General features: G+C 40.8%; 1 protein-coding gene across 4 annotated transcripts in view; it reads right to left on the bottom strand.

Moving 5' to 3' along the window:
- The window catches only part of LOC138942404 (zinc finger protein castor homolog 1), a 174,561-nt gene that overhangs the window by 68,549 nt on the left and 86,094 nt on the right, over window positions 1-19,918 (bottom strand). For 2 of the 4 annotated variants that reach the window (XM_070312615.1, XM_070312619.1), the window contains exon 1: window positions 4,982-6,191. The exons of 1 other annotated variant lie outside the window; for it this stretch is intronic. The gene's annotated coding sequence lies outside the window, so the exon portion shown is untranslated. Of the gene's footprint in view, window positions 1-4,981; window positions 6,192-18,853; window positions 18,874-19,918 lie in introns of those variants that run through there. One more of the 4 variants, XM_070312618.1, reaches the window with a different exon arrangement.

Below are 19,918 nucleotides of genomic sequence, written 5' to 3'. Positions count from 1 at the left end.
AAAGGGGAGAAAGTAGACAAAGAGAGATGAGGTGAAAAGACACGGAGAATATTTTAAACGATAATCGATCGATTGAGAGAGAACAAAATTTCCCATTTTTCCGAAAACTTCTTGTCGCGTGAATTATTTCGACGTTGCAAATATTTTGCCGCGATATAAAAATATTTGTCATATAAGCGGAAAAGAAAAAAGAAACTCGACGCTAAAGATTTTACGATAAACACGAGACTACGTTAGCACAATTTCATTTCTCCCTTCACCCCCCCATTTCCCTTCAGCGTCGAAACATAAAACGCGTCGGCGTTTTACTATGGTTGATTAAGACGGCATTAGATAGACAGATGCGAAAGATTAAGAATCGCGAAAGGGAATCGGACGCGAAGAAGCAACGAGGGGGGGAAGGAAGAAGCGAAGAAAAGGGCCGAAACGTAGGTGAAGAAACGCGCATTGGGACTGTCGGTTAAAGCCGCGATGTTAAAGCGAGGTTGAGAAGGTTGACGGGAAGAAGGGGGTGAAGAGTATGGGAAGGGGGCAGACGAAAGAAAATCACGCGTGGTTCGTCATAAGAGGAATTCCTTTGGCGATACTGGAACCTCTCTCTCCCTCCCGCTTCCCTTCCCTTCGCGTCTTCCTCTCCCCGTCCATCCCCCTCTCGACCCCTCTAGCCCAGAGACCCCGTGCTTTTTTACTGGTTTATGGGATTTTTTTCACGCGGACCGCCGAGTCGTACATCAGAGAGGGCTGACTGTGAGCCTCTCTCCCTCTCTCTCTCTCTTCCTCCGATACGCTCGGACTCTCGCGCGCGTTCCAAGGGAGAGAGCGAGAGAAAGAAGGAAAGAGACAAGCGGCAAGGGGACGAAACAATAAAAAGGAGCGAATGCCAGCCGCCATAAAAACAACTGAAAGTATTAAAAACTTTAGGCCTTTTACTGCCGAGCTGACTCGGAGCACAATTTCTCGGATATACAATATGTACATACGCGCGAGAAATCAACCACGACGACGACGACGACGACGACGACGACGATGCACCAAGACGTTTCGCGACAATGATGCTCGGGCAATTAAAAAACGTTTGAATTTAATATCAAAAATTGCATGATTTTCAAGTGGAAAAATTATCGATATTAAATTAAATCGATTACTCTGTCTATTTCTCGATCCTTTCGATCGATACGCGACGCGTTACAAATTTTCATCGCGCGTCTTAATTAGAGCTTATCTGTTGTAGATACTCGTATTAAACGTAGGAAAAGTACTTTAAAGTACGTTTCACGCGGTGATATCATCGTAATTAACGTCGCACGTACATATGCGTCGTAGATAACAAAGCCGCATGCGAATAAAATTGAATATATTATTCTCGCGAGAGTGTAAGAGTTATTAAAAGCACAGAAGATCGTATCGTATCCTGCGTTTTCATCGACGTATCACACGCGTCACGTCTTCGCATTTCGTCTGTCATATCGCGACAGTGGTATAGACTTAATTAGCATTGTATATATATATATATATTAATATACGATAAGAAGGAGATAAAAATCAACGGGCAATATAAACGCTCGAAAACTTGACACCATTCGTGCGAGTGTATTTAAGAGCGATGACTGAAAATTTCTGCGTGTAATTAACAAAATTAGCATACGGTTGATATCGGGGATGATAAATTGTAAGAGGAAGGGAAGAATACGTAGAAAACGGATCTCGTATTTGAGGAAAGATACCGTAGGCAAGAGCGAATGAGAATCTCGCGTCGAGAAAAAGAGGGCAACGGGAGCCGAGGCGAGGCGAGGCAGGGGGACGGAGCCGACCCTCGTAAAATTATCGTACTTTAATAAAACGTGTCGTGCAAAACGCGAGGATAACGAGAAAATATAGGGTTCGAGAGACTCGTGAAATTTATAGAGCGATCGCCGGAGAAGGGAATCGCTTTTCGGAGTCGAGATACTCCTCGAAGTTGGCCCGTTCCCGGGCAACACGCGGCCACAATAAGATGCCGAATAAATCAGCCGGATATATTGTATATGCTCGCCGTCGTTTCTCGAGCGGTAAGCTCAGCGGACAAAGATTCATCGAGGCGGTAAAAGAATTTTTAGCGCCGTTCCGTGGGGAAAGTCCCGCGACGCGAAGTTGGGAAAAGTTCGAGTAGGTACGGCAACAGGTGTCTTTCTGGAATATGCGTTGCGGTCCCCAGGTCGGGAGTCGTAATAATCCGAGGAATGTTCAGGAAAGCATTATAAGTCTCGTAATGTGAAAGGATGAAAGTTGTTCAATTGATTCTTCATTCTAGTATATTTTAGCGTCATCTATATAACTTCTCATCTCCGATACGTAATATATGTATATAAAATAAATATTATGTTAATAAATTCTTAATTCGATTCAATTTCTTTTCCCAAGATTATAGCTTGCATTAATTAATACATCCGGGCATTCATGGATGATCAACAGATACTCAACTTTGATTACGCAGCATAAATAATCAGACGATATATAACGTATTCGATTAAAATCACGCACACACACATACACATATATATATATATATATATATATATATATAAACAATATCGTGCAATCGATAATAAATTAAAATTTCCATTAGTCTTTAATATAATTTTTTATTCATCCAGACGAGACAAGGACAAATTCAATCGCGCAAGTTGCCTTTATCGTGCTATTCGAAGCGGCCTCGGCGCAATTCTTTCTCGGCTCAAAGCGAGATCTCCTAATCCAAACAGCGACTAATTTAATAAATCCGAGACGAGATAGCGCGACAAGTAAATTAGCGTGCGAGAGAAACGGAGAAGAAGGAAGCAGCGGTGCACCAATTTGGTAGCGCGAGCTGTTGTAAATCCTCGATTCTTTAATCTCTCGGTAAACCACCCAGCGTTTCCATCGCCCTCCCAAACACCGATCCCTCTCCGCCACTCGGGAAACCCGTTCGCGGCCTAGCGAAAGATCGCGATGCTCCTCTCTCTCTCTCTCTCTCTAGGGCGCCTCGCGCACACACGGGGGCACACACGCACACACGTTCGCATGTACTCGGTGGATCGAGGGAGCCTCCGAGCAGTAAATCTCGCGGACAAACAATCATAATTTTCGAAGAGCTAACAAAAAGCAAGAGACTCTTTAAAGGGAGCCGATGCCAGACAACATGAAATGCGGCCGCCTCCGCTCCTCCAATTGTTTCGTGGTTTTCTCCCCCTCCCCCTCCCATCATCCCGCCCGACTTCTTCCAGTTGCGCGTTTATCCGTTCCCGAGGCTCGACCCTTTTCTTCCCTCGCGCTCTCTGTGTTCTTCGCGTCCCCCCTCGTCCTTTCCTCCTTTCGCTAATATATCCCGCGACGTATATCAACGTATACACGATTCCTCGCTTGTCCTCTCTCTCTCTCTCTTTCTCTCCGTCCTTCTTCTCCTTCTTTCCGATTTCTCTATTCCGCCTTTTCTGATTTCTTCATTTCTTCCTCGCGTGCTTCTCTCTTTGTCACATCCGCCACTTGGTCTCGCGGTTATTTCTTTATCTCGTTTTTATACGTTTTTTTTTTCTCTCCATTAACACCGTGGCCTATCGATTCGCGATTCTTTCGTCGTCTCTTCCGATAAATTCCTCTCGCTTTTTAAACTTTTACTTTGTAAAACTTTCTTATTATACTCTCCGTTCACAAAGTTTCCTATTTTCGGTATAAATTTATATTATATTCCGTATTAAACTTATATTATGCTCTTGTTTTAAGATGTGTCTCTTCATATCTTATTCGTGCCAAACTTTGCGCAAGAGATGAGATAATTATTAAAAACTTCTTAGACTCATAAATAATAATATCGAGCAAAAGGAAAATATCGCATGTTTCGTATCGCGCGAAATAATGACACGTTTATCCTAATAAATTTTCGTCATAAATTCCTATTTCCATTAAACGAATACATCGGATGCGACAGCAAGCTCGAGCAAACGTAATGCATAAATGTAGAAATATCACTATAATTTATAAAAGAAAAAAAAAAATATATAAAAACACGAAAAGGAAATTATTGTGCGTAAACTCGCCAGGGGGGAATCTGATGGAGATGGAATTCTGTGACAGGGAGATCGGCGGTCGTCGGAACGATAATTTTCGAGTCGCGCCTGTATTATTCGGGCAATTTGACGCTGTTGAGGATGTAATAATAATAAGGGGGCGGAAAATCGAAGTAGTACCCGGTATTTGCGACAATTTGGCGACATTCTGCCAAATTGATCCTCAGTCAAACGTAAAACACGAATTCGTATTGGCGCGTTCCGATGAATTTTCCGAGCGGATTTTTCTACGACAAAATTGCGCGCGAAATCGCCCCGAGAACAATTCCACGGGCTATAATTTCGTTCCGTCGAGATGTAACTCGGAACGTTGCGGAAATGTGGAAATCGGGACGAGAAAGCGAGCCAATTACACGCATACTTTACAGCAACAACCATCGCTGTGGCGGGAGACATAATTCAAACGCAATGTCGCTAACATTGTTCATGGGCGACGTTTCTCGACTATAAGCAACATAAATAAAGGCGAGAATGCGAAAATCGAAAAATCTGCGAAATTCACGCGACAATAAAATTACGTTTAACCCCTTCAACGCGAAATAAGACGAAGCGAAATCGATTGATAATCACGTCGCAAGTAATATACCGCTTATTCATAATTTGTTCCAGATATCAGGGCCGTTGATATTTTCAATTAATAATTCCCATTAGAATATAGAGGAATTTTTTTAAATTACCAGAAAAAATATTTTTATACATACATTCTAATATAAATCGAATACAGTATATTCTTCTTCCTTACGCGAAAGTATATCACAAGAAATGAGAAATATGTACAAATGTCAACGTTTTTATATCAAAATTTTCCGTCGACATCTTTCATTTGTCGATGGAATAATACGATATATCGATTCGCGTAATAAGAGATATTGATTAGATGAACCGGATGCAAACTTTACCTCTCTGTTCTTTAAATGATATTTCCGTTTCTGCTACGAATCACTCCTGTCGACGTCATAGTTCTACCGTGCGTTTCGACGATGCAGATTCAGTTATCGATCATTAACACTAATCGCCCCCGAAGAGGGTAGGAGGCTCTGTTCCATTCACTTGAAAAATGTGACAATTCAATATCGCTCGCGCACCAAACTCGCGACTCGCGTTCACTTACACCGAACAATCCGGATTCGAGTTTTTCCGATTCGTTTCTTCGAAGCGTTCTTCTGTCTCACGAGGAACACGAAACACGCACCAGCTCCTACCTCCTCGAAATCCACTGGCATCACTTCCACCCTCATCGGACACCTCCCGTACCGCTCTGAACACCGTCACTCGAGATTCTCTCTCGGGAAGCATCCGAATGATTTATCCGGCATTCTCGGTCCAGCTTCTCGTCGTCTCTTCGGTCCGAGCGATTTTAACGATCCCCCCCAACGATCGACCACCGTCGATCTTTATTTCGACGATTAATTTTCATCGTACACAGATTACCTTGGTTTGGCTCTTTGATCGAAAGATTGTCGGATTTAGAACGCCTACCTTGTCATGATTATGCTTCCCTATCCCGGCAATTGAGCGGTTGACAGTGTTGTGGTAACAGCACTACGTATACGTAACAACGCGTCCCCGGATTGGACGCGCACCGTGACAGGCGGTTCGTTTCCGGTTCTCCGTCCGCGTTATCACGACACTCGAAAACTGTCGTGCCTGATGAATCCTCGTTCGCGGGAAGGCCTGATCGCGTAGGACACGCGCGGGTTCTTCACCCGTGAAACTCGGTACCCGTGTGTCTTCGATTCCCGAGGCTGTCTAAGCACCCGCGACGAGGAGGGAGGCGAGAGCGAGGGAGCGCGCGCGCGCGCGCGCCCGCGCGTTCGCTCGTCGAGGGGGGGAAGAAGTGGGGGTGGTCTCCCGACGGTGGTCCCAAGGGGGCGGTTCGCTCCTCGCGTCTCCTTCAAAAGATCCCTCGGCGAATTCAGGCCTCGTCACGGCGTTTCCACCACTACCGCCGCCACCCTCGTAGTGCGAGGGACGCCACCCTCGCGACGACGGTAACGCTCTCGTCGTCGCCGGAATCGCGGGGTGGTTCTCCGGCGTTCTCCAACGAGCCCAGAGAATGCGTCAGAGAGGAGAGAGAGTGCGCGTGGCTCGGCTGGCGCGAGATGACTGAACCCCTCCAAAGGGTGAGAGACAGCGACGGCGGAGAGGGGAGAATAAAGAAGGGGAAGGAGCGAGAGAGAGAGAGGGAGGGGGGATTTAGAAACACGCCGCTCTCTCTCCCCAACCTGGCCCCTCTTTCACCGAGAGGGAAAGATCGCGGGATACTTTGGGGGTCCCCACCAGTTTAACGTTCGTAGGATGCCCCACCCCGTCGGGTATAGTGACGTGTCGCATTCTCCCCGCCTTCGGCCGATGTTCCACCGCCTCCCACCCCAGGTGGTACGCATCGCTGTTGCCCTCCCCCTTCCTCGCCGACATTCCCCTCCGACGTCGCCGCGGCCGTGTGGCGGTACCGCGACGGCGACGACGACGACGACGACGACGACAGCGACGACGACGATGACGACGACGGCGACGACGACGGCGACGGCGACGGCGATGAGACGGGGGCAAAGAAGAGACGGCGATTCTGCCACCGCCTTGCGATTCCTTCCTCTTCTTCCGCTCCTCGGCCGCTGTCACTCGCATTCGTCCACCGGCTGGTGAACCGCGCGCGTCGCTTTGTACGCCGCCGCCGAGATAATGACATCCCGCACGCACGCGTACGGATAGTGGATCCGCGGAGATGGTTTCGCGGGGGCGGAAGCGTTAATCTTATTAATATCGGAGGGAGGGGGGGGGGCACAGGTAGGGCAACGAAATTGTCCTTGGAATAGCAAGTAAATAATTTCCATCGCGTCATAAGGATAATGTACAGCGTGATAAAATGTCGAAATAAAATTCTCAAAGATATTATCTGGGTTAATTTTTGATACATAAAAAGTGATGGGATTAATATATTTATTGTTAGTTTCAACTCTCTCTCGTACTACGAAGAGTAAGATAACGTACTCCTAAAACAAATCTGCTTCGACGAATTCTGTTACTACGATTACATTACTCTTAATTGATTAGAGAATCGCTTTCTCCGTATTTATACTTTTCGCCGGACAATGTTCAGCATGGTTGTATCGAGTGACAAGAGACTCGATATACGCAATGCGGAACATTAGACGATCGATATATATATCAATTCGCCATTTCGCCAACAGATTCGCGAAAGACGAAGCGCGAGAATTCGGAATACATTAATTTTCCACCCCTGCGCAGAATCGTCGCACTTTACCCCGCATAGAAAGATCCCGCCGACCAATGACGTCACTCGAGTGTCCTCGAAGGACCCTCCCACTTTTTTACCCCCGCAAAGGTCCTTACGATGCCTATCGCCGATGCTTATCGCCGATGCGTTACCGTAGAGGGTGACGATTATTCGAGGGATGGGTGGGGGGAACTATGGACGTTGCTAATTGAGAGAAAACGAGGGATGCTGTGGCGTTACGGAAATTGGATGCGATCAAAGGGTTTGGGGGAAAGAACGATAGATCTAGTTTTTTTTTTTTTTTTATATAAATAAACTTAAGCTCGCTAGTTTTATAAGATTTTGAAAAATAATTTTTTTTTTTCCCCGTTATTATGGATAAATTATAAACGAGTGATTTATTTTCAATATTATATTATTGTCGATTGAATAAAAAGCTGCTTCAGTTGAAAACTTATTCGAAAAGAGAATGACAAAGTATCGTAAAAATCTCTTTCTCTCGTACTTGTTATTATTCCCGTTACATTTCTGATACATCGCGACATTAATATCCCTTCCAATTTTTAGATTGACGTTTCCGAGCTATTTACATCGTGCGGGTAGCTTGTAACAGGGATTAAGGATGATTAAAGCTGAAAAGAGTCATGAGCGAAAATGGGTCTGATTCACGTGATTGTACAATACCAGTCTGTCGTGTGAACGCTCCTCGTGCCTCTTTTGATTTCTTTAACGCGCTCATTTATCACAATTATCGTGCCGTTCCTATTTATATTTGTATATTTCATCTTTGTATATGTCCGCACTTACCCGTGTTACGCGGGCTCTCTTCTCGATTTATGGAAAACCTTCGTTTTTAAATTATCATTATTAATAGAAAATTACATTTTATTGTTCCTTATTATATTATGTGTATTAATCCATTTATTAATGAAATTATATTACCCTATTTTATATAATTTACTGTTCTCTTTTTACTTAATATTTAAAATATTATTATTAACATTGTACAAGGGAAAGAAAATGAAGGTGAGAATAAAATTAGTATTAATTATTACAAACGTATATTTTTACGAAAATTATTGTTATAATCAATCTGCATAATTATTATAAATTATTATTCTATATTCTTTGCTCGGCGGAGCGAATCAAAATTTCAAAACAGGAAGAACTTCGGCGAACCCTTTCCCGTATTATGAAACGACCCCATTTGAACGTCGCAACAACCAGTTGATATGATCAGGTAGTCGATTTTTGGAAAAGTAGAATGTGGGAAAAAAGTCGCGGCATCCCGTTAGGTCTCGAAAGGGTTGAAGCAAAATCCCCCCCGCCCTCCGAAAATAGGTCAGAACACTCGCGCGTCCTCTCGTCATCTCTCTTTCTACCGCGACGTTTTCTTAAAGGGCCCGCGCCTTAATCCACCAATAAAATATCATGTTTCCAGGTATCGGAAGCTACCACTGGGACCGGCGTGATTTTGCGTAATGTGCCAATGATTGGACCCGTCGCAGCTTTCCAAAGGGTCTTCGATTTCCGTGAAAAGGGTTTTTACCGTTTCGAGAATCGTGTGAGAAAACCATTAGCTTAAAGAAACCCTTTAAATAACGGAATATCGCGCCGATCGCTCGGGGATGAATGGAAAAGCTATTTTTTTATTTCACGTATAGCCAGTATATACAATATCCGGCTCCATTCGCTCCATATTACTACTTCGATGAATAAGAACATATATATTGTTTAAATAATATAATAATAATCGTAATAATAATTTTTCCTCATCTCGATAATCGATCGTTGGGATCGATGGAAGGATTTACGGAAAGAATCTGACGGACAAACGAAAGTTGAATGATCTCCTTCTCGGAGCACTCACCGAAGTTTAAAAATATCGCTCGGGGAGAGAGAGTCTCAGCCCTTCCAGTGAAAATATGAATTTTTTATCTCTCCCTCGCGCGCGCGCGCGCGAACGCGCACAAGCCATATGGTCGATGCGCGTCTCTCTCCCGAGGGTAGAAGGACAAAAAAGAGAGTCCGGGGAGTAGGGAGAGAGCGCGGTCGAAAAAAACGGAGAAACTCCATAAGACGAATATTTTTAGAGTCGAATTTCCAAGGTAGTTTCCGTGGTTCCGTGCGGTGCGAGGGATAGGAAAGAGAAAAGGGTTGCCGTGTGCTTCTCGTTTTTGCCTTCTTCCTCTTCTTCTTTTTTTTTTCATCGCCCGCCACCCTATCGTTTCCGCGTCTACATTCTTCTCGCCGTGTCCTCCTCCCCCCCCACCCTTCCCCCCTTCACCTACCCCCTTCTTATTTACGGGATTCCTAGATAAACCAGATGTCATCTTGACAAATCTTTCCTAGCAGTCTGCCTTCTATCATCATCTTTTTACATCATGTTGGGTGAGAATAACTCGGGACGGATTAAAGGTCTAAAGGATACGACGCATCTTTTACACGAAAATGAAAATCGATATTCGAATTTCTATTATCGGGAATGTGTTTGAGGATGAGATAATGAGAATCGATGGATCGGATAAATGAGCGAAAATTCAGCGGCGCGAAGAAGATAGACCGGCGCGTCGCGCGCGGTCGATCCGCGCGGCCAGATTGAGGCGGATCTGGATGCGTTTCGCGTCCAATACGCGAGTATCTACGAGCCTTGTACTCGGACAGCGAGTCTGTACTCCGACATGTCGTCCGACATGGAATGCGGTCCGGTTCTCTCGAGTGCGCGCGCGCGCGAGCGGGCGCGAGCGGGCGCGGACGCGAGCGGCGAAGGGCATGCGCTTGTTGCGCGCGCGCTATAGTTCCCGTTTTTTATCGCCTCGTAATGCATTAGCCATAATAGCCGCACGCACTTAATGGACTGTAGCCTCGTTACAGTACGCCACGTCGTGGGTGGATACGCCGTTTACGTCCGCGCTTCGGTCGCCCCTCTCGCTCTCGCCTTGTCAATCTTCGCGAGAGCTTCTCGATTCGCTAATGATTTTTTTATCCTTGAAGAATTTACGAAAATATTAAGAAAGACGCGAAAAATTTTATTTCTATCTATTATCATGGAAAAATACTCCTAGATATACAGTGTGTTTGATTCGAGTTTATACATTCGCAGTTGTTTTCTTAAATATATGTTAGATTTTTTTAAATAGATATTTTTCAATCATTTTATTAAAAAGATGTTTCAAATAAAAATTATTTTATTCAAGAAAATTTATCTAATTATCTGAACGAAAATTTTAAATTATATTTTTTTAACGTTTGTCCATCGCATAGTTTTATTATTTTTAATGGAATAATATCTCTATTTTATTATAGTTTTGTAAGATATTTTATGTGACAACGATAAAATAATATTTTCAATAGTCATTCATAAGATGTTGTCACATTGTACGTCTCTTAGACAGGTATGAGCGGAAAAACAAAGCAACTATTATTTAAAAAAAAAAAAAATTAATTAATAAACGTACACGCATTTAAACCAAACACCCTGTATACGCGTATATGGAGTTGCAAAAATATAATGAAATTTTATTTTTACTTTGAGGCTGTCTCTTTTTAAAATAATTTGAAAATTTAGTAAATTTAGTTTCATCCAAATTATATCGTGTCGGCACTTCATACATTTTCTTCGTATTTGCGCATATATACCCTGCGACCTTTATATACCGGTACATGCAATTTTATCCATTACTCGCTCATTACCCTCCGCCATTCGTCAAAGCAATCACGCTCGCTATTCTCCTTAAACAAATGGAGAAATCCTCATCGGCGGTCACGATCGCATCGATCAATAATCGCGTCTGCGTACAATCGCATATCCCACGGTAGCGTATTATTTACCCGACTTCGTCTCAAGAACACACGATGGAGTCTGGAGAATCGAATAACTTTCTCCGCGACTCTGTTGGATATCGGTTCGCTATTGTAATATAGGCATGCACATTTGTAAATCGCGAACGGTACAGTTGCATCGATACAATACATTCGAACTTATCTCTCTCCCGTTAATACACGTACTCTTTCACGAAATGTCACGGCCAGATCTCGGGCTCTCTTTCGGAGTGAGTACGACCTTATTACGGAGAGTAGAGATATCTCTCTATAAAAAAAAAAAAAAAAAAAAAAAACAAGAGCGCGATACGCTCTTCTCCCAAAGATCTGTCATCGTCACCATCGACCGTCTCGTCTGGAACCAGAAAACAATTTCGAAACAACAACCGGATAACAAATCCAGATCCCTACACGTATGTATACGTACGTACGCGCGACGCGCGTTAATAGCCGCACGCACACGCGCGCGATCCGCGCGCCAGTTTTAATCTCACGTGCGTATCCCCGGAGCGCGCGCAACGCACACGCACACGCGTTGAAATATTCAAAGGTCCCTCTCGCGCCGACTATCTCGACGGTGTGTGTACCATAGATGCGTATATATATATATATATATATATATATCTTTCTCTCTCTCTTTCTCTTCAGCTGAGACTGGTTTTCAATATGACTCACGCGTGCTCGATACGCGTGTATTAGTGCGCTCGTATATCAAAACCAGTAGGCACCCCCGACTCTCTCTTTCTCTCTTTCCCCATATCTGTCCCCGGAGCATGTACGGGTGTACGAACAAGTCGTCGGCTCTCCTACAACGTCGCGTTCCCTCATTTTTGCAGACTACCTTAAGTCTAAGTCGTTCTATTTAAGCGAGCGCATGGAATTAAGTAACGATCCGCTGTCTTTCAACGCTACATCCGCCTCGCCTCGCCCTCTCGTCCTCTCCTCGAAACTCGCGCGTGCGGCTTAACGTTTCGTTCGCCCCGACTGGTGGCACACGTGGCCGTCGCTTCCGATCTTTTCCGATGCGCGAATCGCGTATTCGATCGACGAGACGGGAAATAATTAATTTCGCGACATTCTCCGTTTCGTTATTTCAACGAAAATCTCTCTCGCGGGGAGAGAGAGAGCGCATCCTGTCTTGCCGATCGGTATTTATTTTCACGTTATTTTGCCGCGAGACATCCTCGCGCGTAGCGAAGCCTCCGAGTCTATTTTCGATCTAACGAAAATAAGACCACACTGCCAAAACAACAAATCGTGCGGCGCAGCGTTAAAATGCCATTAGAATGCCATCGTACTCGACGATAATACGCTCGTTTATTGAATCAATGAGATTCATTATAGCCAGTCCTCGACGGCAACCGAGGCAGCTCGCGATAAAAAGTCGTCACGATCATCGAACACCGGAACGTCGCGTTGCCGCGTGTACGAGAAAAGAGTGTTAGAAAATTAAACTAATAATTGCGCGATTCTACGACGTTTCCTGTTGCGTAATGATCGACCGCTTCGTCAGAACACCTTAATGACGATCGTTACACGGATAATGACCGTGAAAAAAAAAAAAAAAGAGGAGATCCAAATTCGCGATCTAAAAACATTTCTAACGGTCCGCCGTGGCTGCGGGCAAAAATCCTTCGATTCTCCGCTCGGCGTATATACCGTTCTTCGGGGGCCACTTTTTTTTTTTTTTTTTTCCTCGCCTTCCGAGGGAACGACCAACCGGAGTGAGTTTATCGCGAATGCGAGAGATTCTAATTAGCTAAAACGCAGTTCCATCAATGTTCGCCCGCCCACTTCGATTGGGAAGTCGCCGACTTGATGAAATAATCGTCCCGTAAGCCGCCCGAATCAAAGAAACGCGCACACGGATAATCTACGAACGATAATTATTAAAAGCGAACCGTTAAACGCGATAGAATAATAATTAATCGTTATGAGAGATTTGGCTTTCATCTCATTGTCAGCTGATCCCGTTTGATAAGCCTTGGCGAAGGCTTAAAGATTGAATTAAATTTGTAAAATATATTAGATTTTTTTTTTTTTTTTTTTTTTTTTTTTTGGCAAAAATTTGTTTTCTTGTTAAAAAATATATCGGTTAAAATTTTTTTCTTCTACGCGTCGAATATTCAAGACTTGAATTGAACTGAAATGTTATATCGTTAAAAATGTTATTATTATTTAATTTCACATAATAGACATGTTCCGTATTATTAAAATGACAGGATTTATCTGTTAAAGAAATATAAGAAATTTTACACGGAAAAAGATATTGATTTTTTTATTCTACAATAGAAGCGAGACACAGCGACTATACCACAGACTGTCGATATAATCTTTTTTTTTTTTTTTGTCTAATTGTAAGTTAACTTTATCGTTAAAAATATGTTGATTCTATACAAAATTTATTTCCAATTATTATAAAGTTTGCATCCCCGTTTTGTGTTGAAATATTAACATAGTATATTATCGTCACGATTTAACATATATATATATGGACCATTTTAGACACGCGACGTATGTTAAATTTAACACAAATTTTTCAATTGTGTACATCGCTTTTTTTTTATTCCTCTTCGCTTAAGTATAAGACGTCTCGAAGAAATAAACGGAGGTCCGCGGGAATGCGCGAGTATTATGTGTCCCGTGGAAATGGGATATCCCTCGACCTGACTCTCTCGGCGAACAATCGATACCAGTGGTAGAGGAGTCGATACTCGAGCGTATCGCACGTAAAACGCACACGCACGTTTGACGTATACGTGTATTTAGGTATGCGCGACCTTGTCGTCGTAATGAGTTTCAAATCCGATTCCCACGGCTGCGTAAAATCCCCGGCCCCTTATCTCGAGGCAATTGCCCGGTAACATCCCACGATGAAAGTGGAAACTTCTCGGAAACATACGACAAGTATCGCGCGACTCGATTTCGCGCGGTATGACCGGCGAAGATAAAGTTTATATCTCGCGAGAGGGAGGGGGAAGGAAAGAGAGAGAGAGAGAGAGAGAGAGAGACGAACGGTTATTTTACGGTTAATCGTAAAGTCGCGTATGCACTTGGTCTCTCTAACAACTCGCGTTATTTCCGCTCGGTCAATTGACGGTATAACGAGAAGTATACGATTCGATGCAAGGCGCTACAGATTTACTCTCTCCCCCTCGAGATTGAGAAAATAAAACGTATCCAGACACACATACGCGTCCTCGAAGAGAATTTAATCGAGCTGGATAAAACGCCCAAGATCAGACAATTAGACGGCGGTATATAAAATTTAGTTTCAACAAATTGCAAAGAGCGATCAAATTGTCATGAATTAAAGACCTAAAATTGCGTGTTTAATAAAGATGCATTATTTTAAGCCAACGGTTAGAGACAAAAGTCAGTATCGGAGCACGAAGGAGGATAAAGAAATTTCAAGGCCGACCATAACGATCTTACCTTACGAATAAGACTATAAATTTGTCTCTATAAATCACGTGGAGGGGGTAACGACGAAGTAAAGGGGTTACTCCGTACGTTTTCCCTTTCGTATACATATAACTAACTATCGGTGCATCTTGACGCATCATTATTGGCGACAGATACACTGGCGCCTTCTCGAGAAACAAGGTTTGCGATCGATAATTTTAAGCATCCCTACTCTTACTAGCTCAATCTCTATCATTAGAAAATAATTTCCACAAAAATATTGTATTTTTCATATTAAATTGTATGTAATATCTTTAAATACTTTAACGGCGCACAATCAAGAAGTATTTGAAAAAAAATGGAAAATTTTTCTTCTAATTAATGTCGAACGTCATTTATCCCTTTTCCCTCTTGTTTGGATTGCATGATAAAAAGATTGATAATTTTTATTTTTCACATTTGATTGTATTTAATATTTTCAAATATTTTAACACGCGATCGAGAAAAATAAATATCCAAAAAAAAAAAAAAAAAAAAAACTCTTACCTAATCTATCATTAGAAAATAATTTCTACAAGAATATTTCTGATATTTGATTGTATCTAATATTTTTGAATATTTTAAAACACAATCGAGAGAATTTTTAAATACTTTTGAAAATGCAAATTATTCTTTTAATTCAACGTCATCTATCTTCTTTTCCCCCTTCGTTTGACCGCGAGATAAAATTTGAAGAGAAATTTTGGAAAATTTAAAGACAACTCGATAAACACACAAGTATTAATACATAAAGCAATATCCAGGCACTTTATGTATATTATCGATATATTCTCGATTTATCGGATATATATATATACACATATCGGCTGCATCCCTGCGGATGCGCCCGTGAAGGAACGGTAGAGTGCGAGTGTTTCAAGGAACGCGCAATTTATATTCGAGGCCCGTCGGCGCTCTCGACTCGGGGATTTTATGTGCCTTTCGGGAAACGGACGTTACGAGGCAATTAATTTTAAAAAATCCCGATTATCCGTCCGCCGCCACGTCGCCTTGTTGCGCGAAGCGTAATTTATCTGGCGAATCTCCCCCATTTATCCAGCGCGGCTCTAGAATTATTTTCACGCCCGAGGCACAGCCGCTTCGAATTTCGCGAGTTTTGCCTTCTACTCTCTCTCTCTCTCTCTCTCTCTCTCTGTCTTTCTCTGTCTCCCGGTGTCATCGTCAATACTCGGTGACAAATTTTACGGGACGCAAAACTGGTTTTCAGTCAATTGTGTCTATCTCCGGCTGCGTTCTTATTAGAGATTGTCGCGCGTGTTTCGATGCTATTCAACGGGCAAAGCTTTAGCGAGAGAGGTATTATACCGATTACAATCCATGTCACAGGTGTTAATGTTATCGCGTGCAAACGCGCGTGTACTATGAACGCGAGGGACGGATAAAAGGCATCGGGGGCGGGCGGGGGAAATTGGCGAACGCGGAATAAGACTATTCGAGTTGGCCGTGCGTGATGATTTACAATTTACGGTGTATATCCCGGCTCGTTATCCGCGAAGCTCCGAGAAGCTTAGTTAGTTGCGGAATCGTCGTAACACGTCATTCGGATGCGGTCTATAAGCCGCGGTACTTGCACCCCGCGAGGGATGCGAGAGGATAATCGCACCCATATTAAGTTAGCCCCCCCACCAACGCCAAATTAAATCGAATACATCAAATAATTTAGTGCTAATTATGTGCTAATTAGTTGCCGTAGTCCGAATTTTGTTGCTCAAACCGTTTAGCAGGAATTTATATTCAAAGTGGGGGGTGCTAGCTTGACATTAAGCCAGCCCCCCCTCCATAGTGAAAAAAATATATATAAAGCTCGAATCAAAAAATAAAATACACTAGAATTTGTTGCTATTTTGTTGCTCTAAAATAACATAAAAATATTTTTAAAAAAGTATATTATTTAATTAATACCACTATATACTCAGTCTCGCCGCGCCGTACCATTCACTTGCGCGAAGTAAAAGTAAATAAAAAAATGTATCGCTCGCATGTATTTGGTACTAAAATAATCTGTGGACAATATACTGTCGAAATATATGAGAAACTGAATTTGTTGCTCGTCTTAAAGTATGAAAAATGGATACTTTGTCGCCGCGGACCCTTACGACGCGCTCTTATATTATATAAATTAACTAAAAGAATTTGTTGCTCGCATGTTTTTGGTATTAAAATAATCTGTGGACAATATACTATCGAAATATATAAGAAACTGAATTTGTTGCTCGTCTTAAAGTATTAAAAATCGATCCTTTTTTTTCACTATGGGGGGGGGGGGGCTGGCTTAATGTCAAGCTAGCACCCCCCACTTTGAATGTAAATTCCTGCTAAACGGCTTGAGCAACAAAATTCGGACTACGGCAACTAATTAGCACATAATTAGCACTAAATTATTTGATGTATTCGATTTAATTTGGCGTTGGTGGGGGGGCTAACTTAATATGGGTCGATAATGAATAGCCCAGACTAGAAACGAATTAACGTGGAATGAATATTACAATACAACATAATAATCTAAGTAATATTTTCTTTTGTTTCGTTTTACTCTGAATATGTAATTTATCGCGTTTTGATTTACTGTGAAACAAATGAAAAATTTATCTAAAATCTACAATTTAAATGGACAGCATTATACGTATAAAAGTACGTTATATAAAAATAAACTACAATAAAGTGAAAAAAAATATATTTAGAATAACGATATGTATATATAGTTAGATATGTATACATTATAAAAATTTTGTATTATAAATTTTCAATTTATTTTTTAATTACTTGATAATTAATAATTTTTTTCATAACATCACTCTCGTTTAAAAACTTGACATCGTTATTAAAAATTTCCCCTTCATTGTTTTCACTACGTCTCGTCAAACTGCTCGATCGTCATGAGAAGAAAAATGCAAATGCATTAGGGGACAGACAAATGCACTTTAATATAGAACCATTTAAATATAGAGTTTAAATATAAATTATGCAAAATACCTGACATAATAAAAAGCTTTACGGTATGTTAAAAAACAAATACTTAAAGTCTAAATATAATTTTCAATCACGAGCTATTTTAAACTCTATATATATTCGCTATATGTATTTTAAATTTATTATTGCATATTGGAGATGTAATTTAAGCTTTAAAAGCGCATTAATTTCACCGTTTCTTTCTCCCGTCTTTTTTAGACAAAATGCGTATTCTTAATTTTGTTAATATACATGTTGGATAATTTTCATTTTTTAAGAATGACGCCTTAAAGATATATGTTAAGATTACAGAGTGATCAGAGTTAAATAAAATGTAATCGTATTAATGATCGAGTTCGAATGCTAATAAAATAGTAAAATTAATGCGCTCAACGATTATAATTATGAAATCATTAACAATCATCAATGATGAATAATAGAAATAATCAAGGCAAAGATAATATGGTCAGTTTTAATTCTAAATATTTATATGATTATCAGATTATAAATAATTAATCAAAAACAACTCGATTTTTCAATACCATCGTTTTCATAAATTAAAAAATAAATTGACACGCATATTGTTAATTTCGTTAATGCACATGTTTGATAATTTTCATTCTCTAAAAATGACGCGTTAAGGATGTTAAGATTACAGAGTGATCAGAGTTAAATAAAATGTAATCGTATTAATGATGATTTCGAATGCTAATAAAATAGTAAAATTAATGCGCTCAACGATTATAATTATGAAATCATCAGTAATCATTAATGACGAATAACAGAAATAATCAAGGCAAAAATAATATGGTCAGTTTTAATTCTAAATATTTATATGATTATCAGATTATAAATAATTAATCAAAAAACAACTCGATTTTTCAATATCATCGTTTCCATAAATTAAAAAATAAATTGACACGCATATTGTTAATTTCGTTAATGCACATGTTTGATAATTTTCATTCTCTAAAAATGACGCGTTAAGGATGTTAAGATTACAGAGTGATCAGAGTTAAATAAAATGTAATCGTATTAATGATGATTTCGAATGCTAATAAAATAGTAAAATTAATGCGCTCAACGATTATAATTATGAAATCATCAGTAATCATCAATGACGAATAATAGAAATAATCAAGGCAAAGATAATATGGTCAGTTATAATTCTAAATATTTATACATGAACTATAAATCATTAATAAAAAAAAAAAAACCCGATTTTCCAATACTATTGTTTCCATAAACTAAAAATTATATTGACAATTTTAAATGTTTAATAATAAATTCTACTGACCGACCGATGCACCGCCCTTGCATGTCTCACTTCTTTCTGCATCTGGTCATCGCGAGATCCCTTCCGTTTCCGGTTGCTCCCTTTGCTTCAAATTGAGACGAGACACAGTCTATCAATTTGTCCACTCATGCATAATCACTATTCTCATAATCACTATTTCACTCGTAGTCCAAAATCCGCCATATGCAATGACGCGGTAAAATTATTTCCATGCCGATTATAAACATGAAAGAACATATAATCGCGTATTAATAAATGGACGGAGACGATTTTCCGTGATTCTAATCGACATTCCCGATACTCGCGACATCCACTTTATACACGGGATAAACTTGTGATGGATAAAAAAAGGCGAGAAATACGGAAAGAATATTTCAATCTCGCACGCTAATGCAATACGACGGTTACTGTAACGGTTACGGAAAATTTAGGCAGGTCGAATAGTAGTAGATGGGGAGGGGGAAACGCGTCGTCGAATATTCGTTCCAGGAAAAGGAGCGAGCGCGTCTCTTCCAAGAAATAAACCGTACGCGAAAAATCCTGCGCGAGATAAATGAAACTAGCTCGAGCGACGCTCTTTTGCGATCTCGATTTATGAAATTGTGAATATAACTCTGAAAAAAAGATTACATTTGAAAACAATATTAAAGAATATTAAAGCGGAAACGTGTGGAACGCGACGCGCTTATATTTTCAACGCAATATTATTATATACGACAGCGAGTAAATTATTTCAGCGCCTAAAAATATGTTAAATATATAATGTATTCATCGATCGTTGTATCGTATTATAAAGTCGATATATCAAAACTACAAATTACTCTCGATTCGGATATTTCGAATATTCGTTCGGATGCGAAATTCATTTTCGATAGATAAAAGATGCGTGGGAAAAATCTTGTCGTTTGCGAGTATATATATATATATATATATATATATATATATATATATATATATATATATATATATATATCGAAAGATGCCTTAATCACGATTACACGGGTTAATATATTACACTCGGATAATCGCCTGTTATTCGAGTACTCTGCGTTGATACCACTGCTT

Source organism: Polyergus mexicanus, unplaced genomic scaffold (assembly GCF_030449975.1).
Source record: "Polyergus mexicanus isolate NDT 795.1 unplaced genomic scaffold, iyPolMexi1.0 SCAF_22, whole genome shotgun sequence".
Taxonomy (NCBI): domain Eukaryota; kingdom Metazoa; phylum Arthropoda; class Insecta; order Hymenoptera; family Formicidae; genus Polyergus; species Polyergus mexicanus.
Note: the sequence above shows the minus strand (reverse complement) of the source record. Positions and strands in the feature narration are given on the sequence as shown.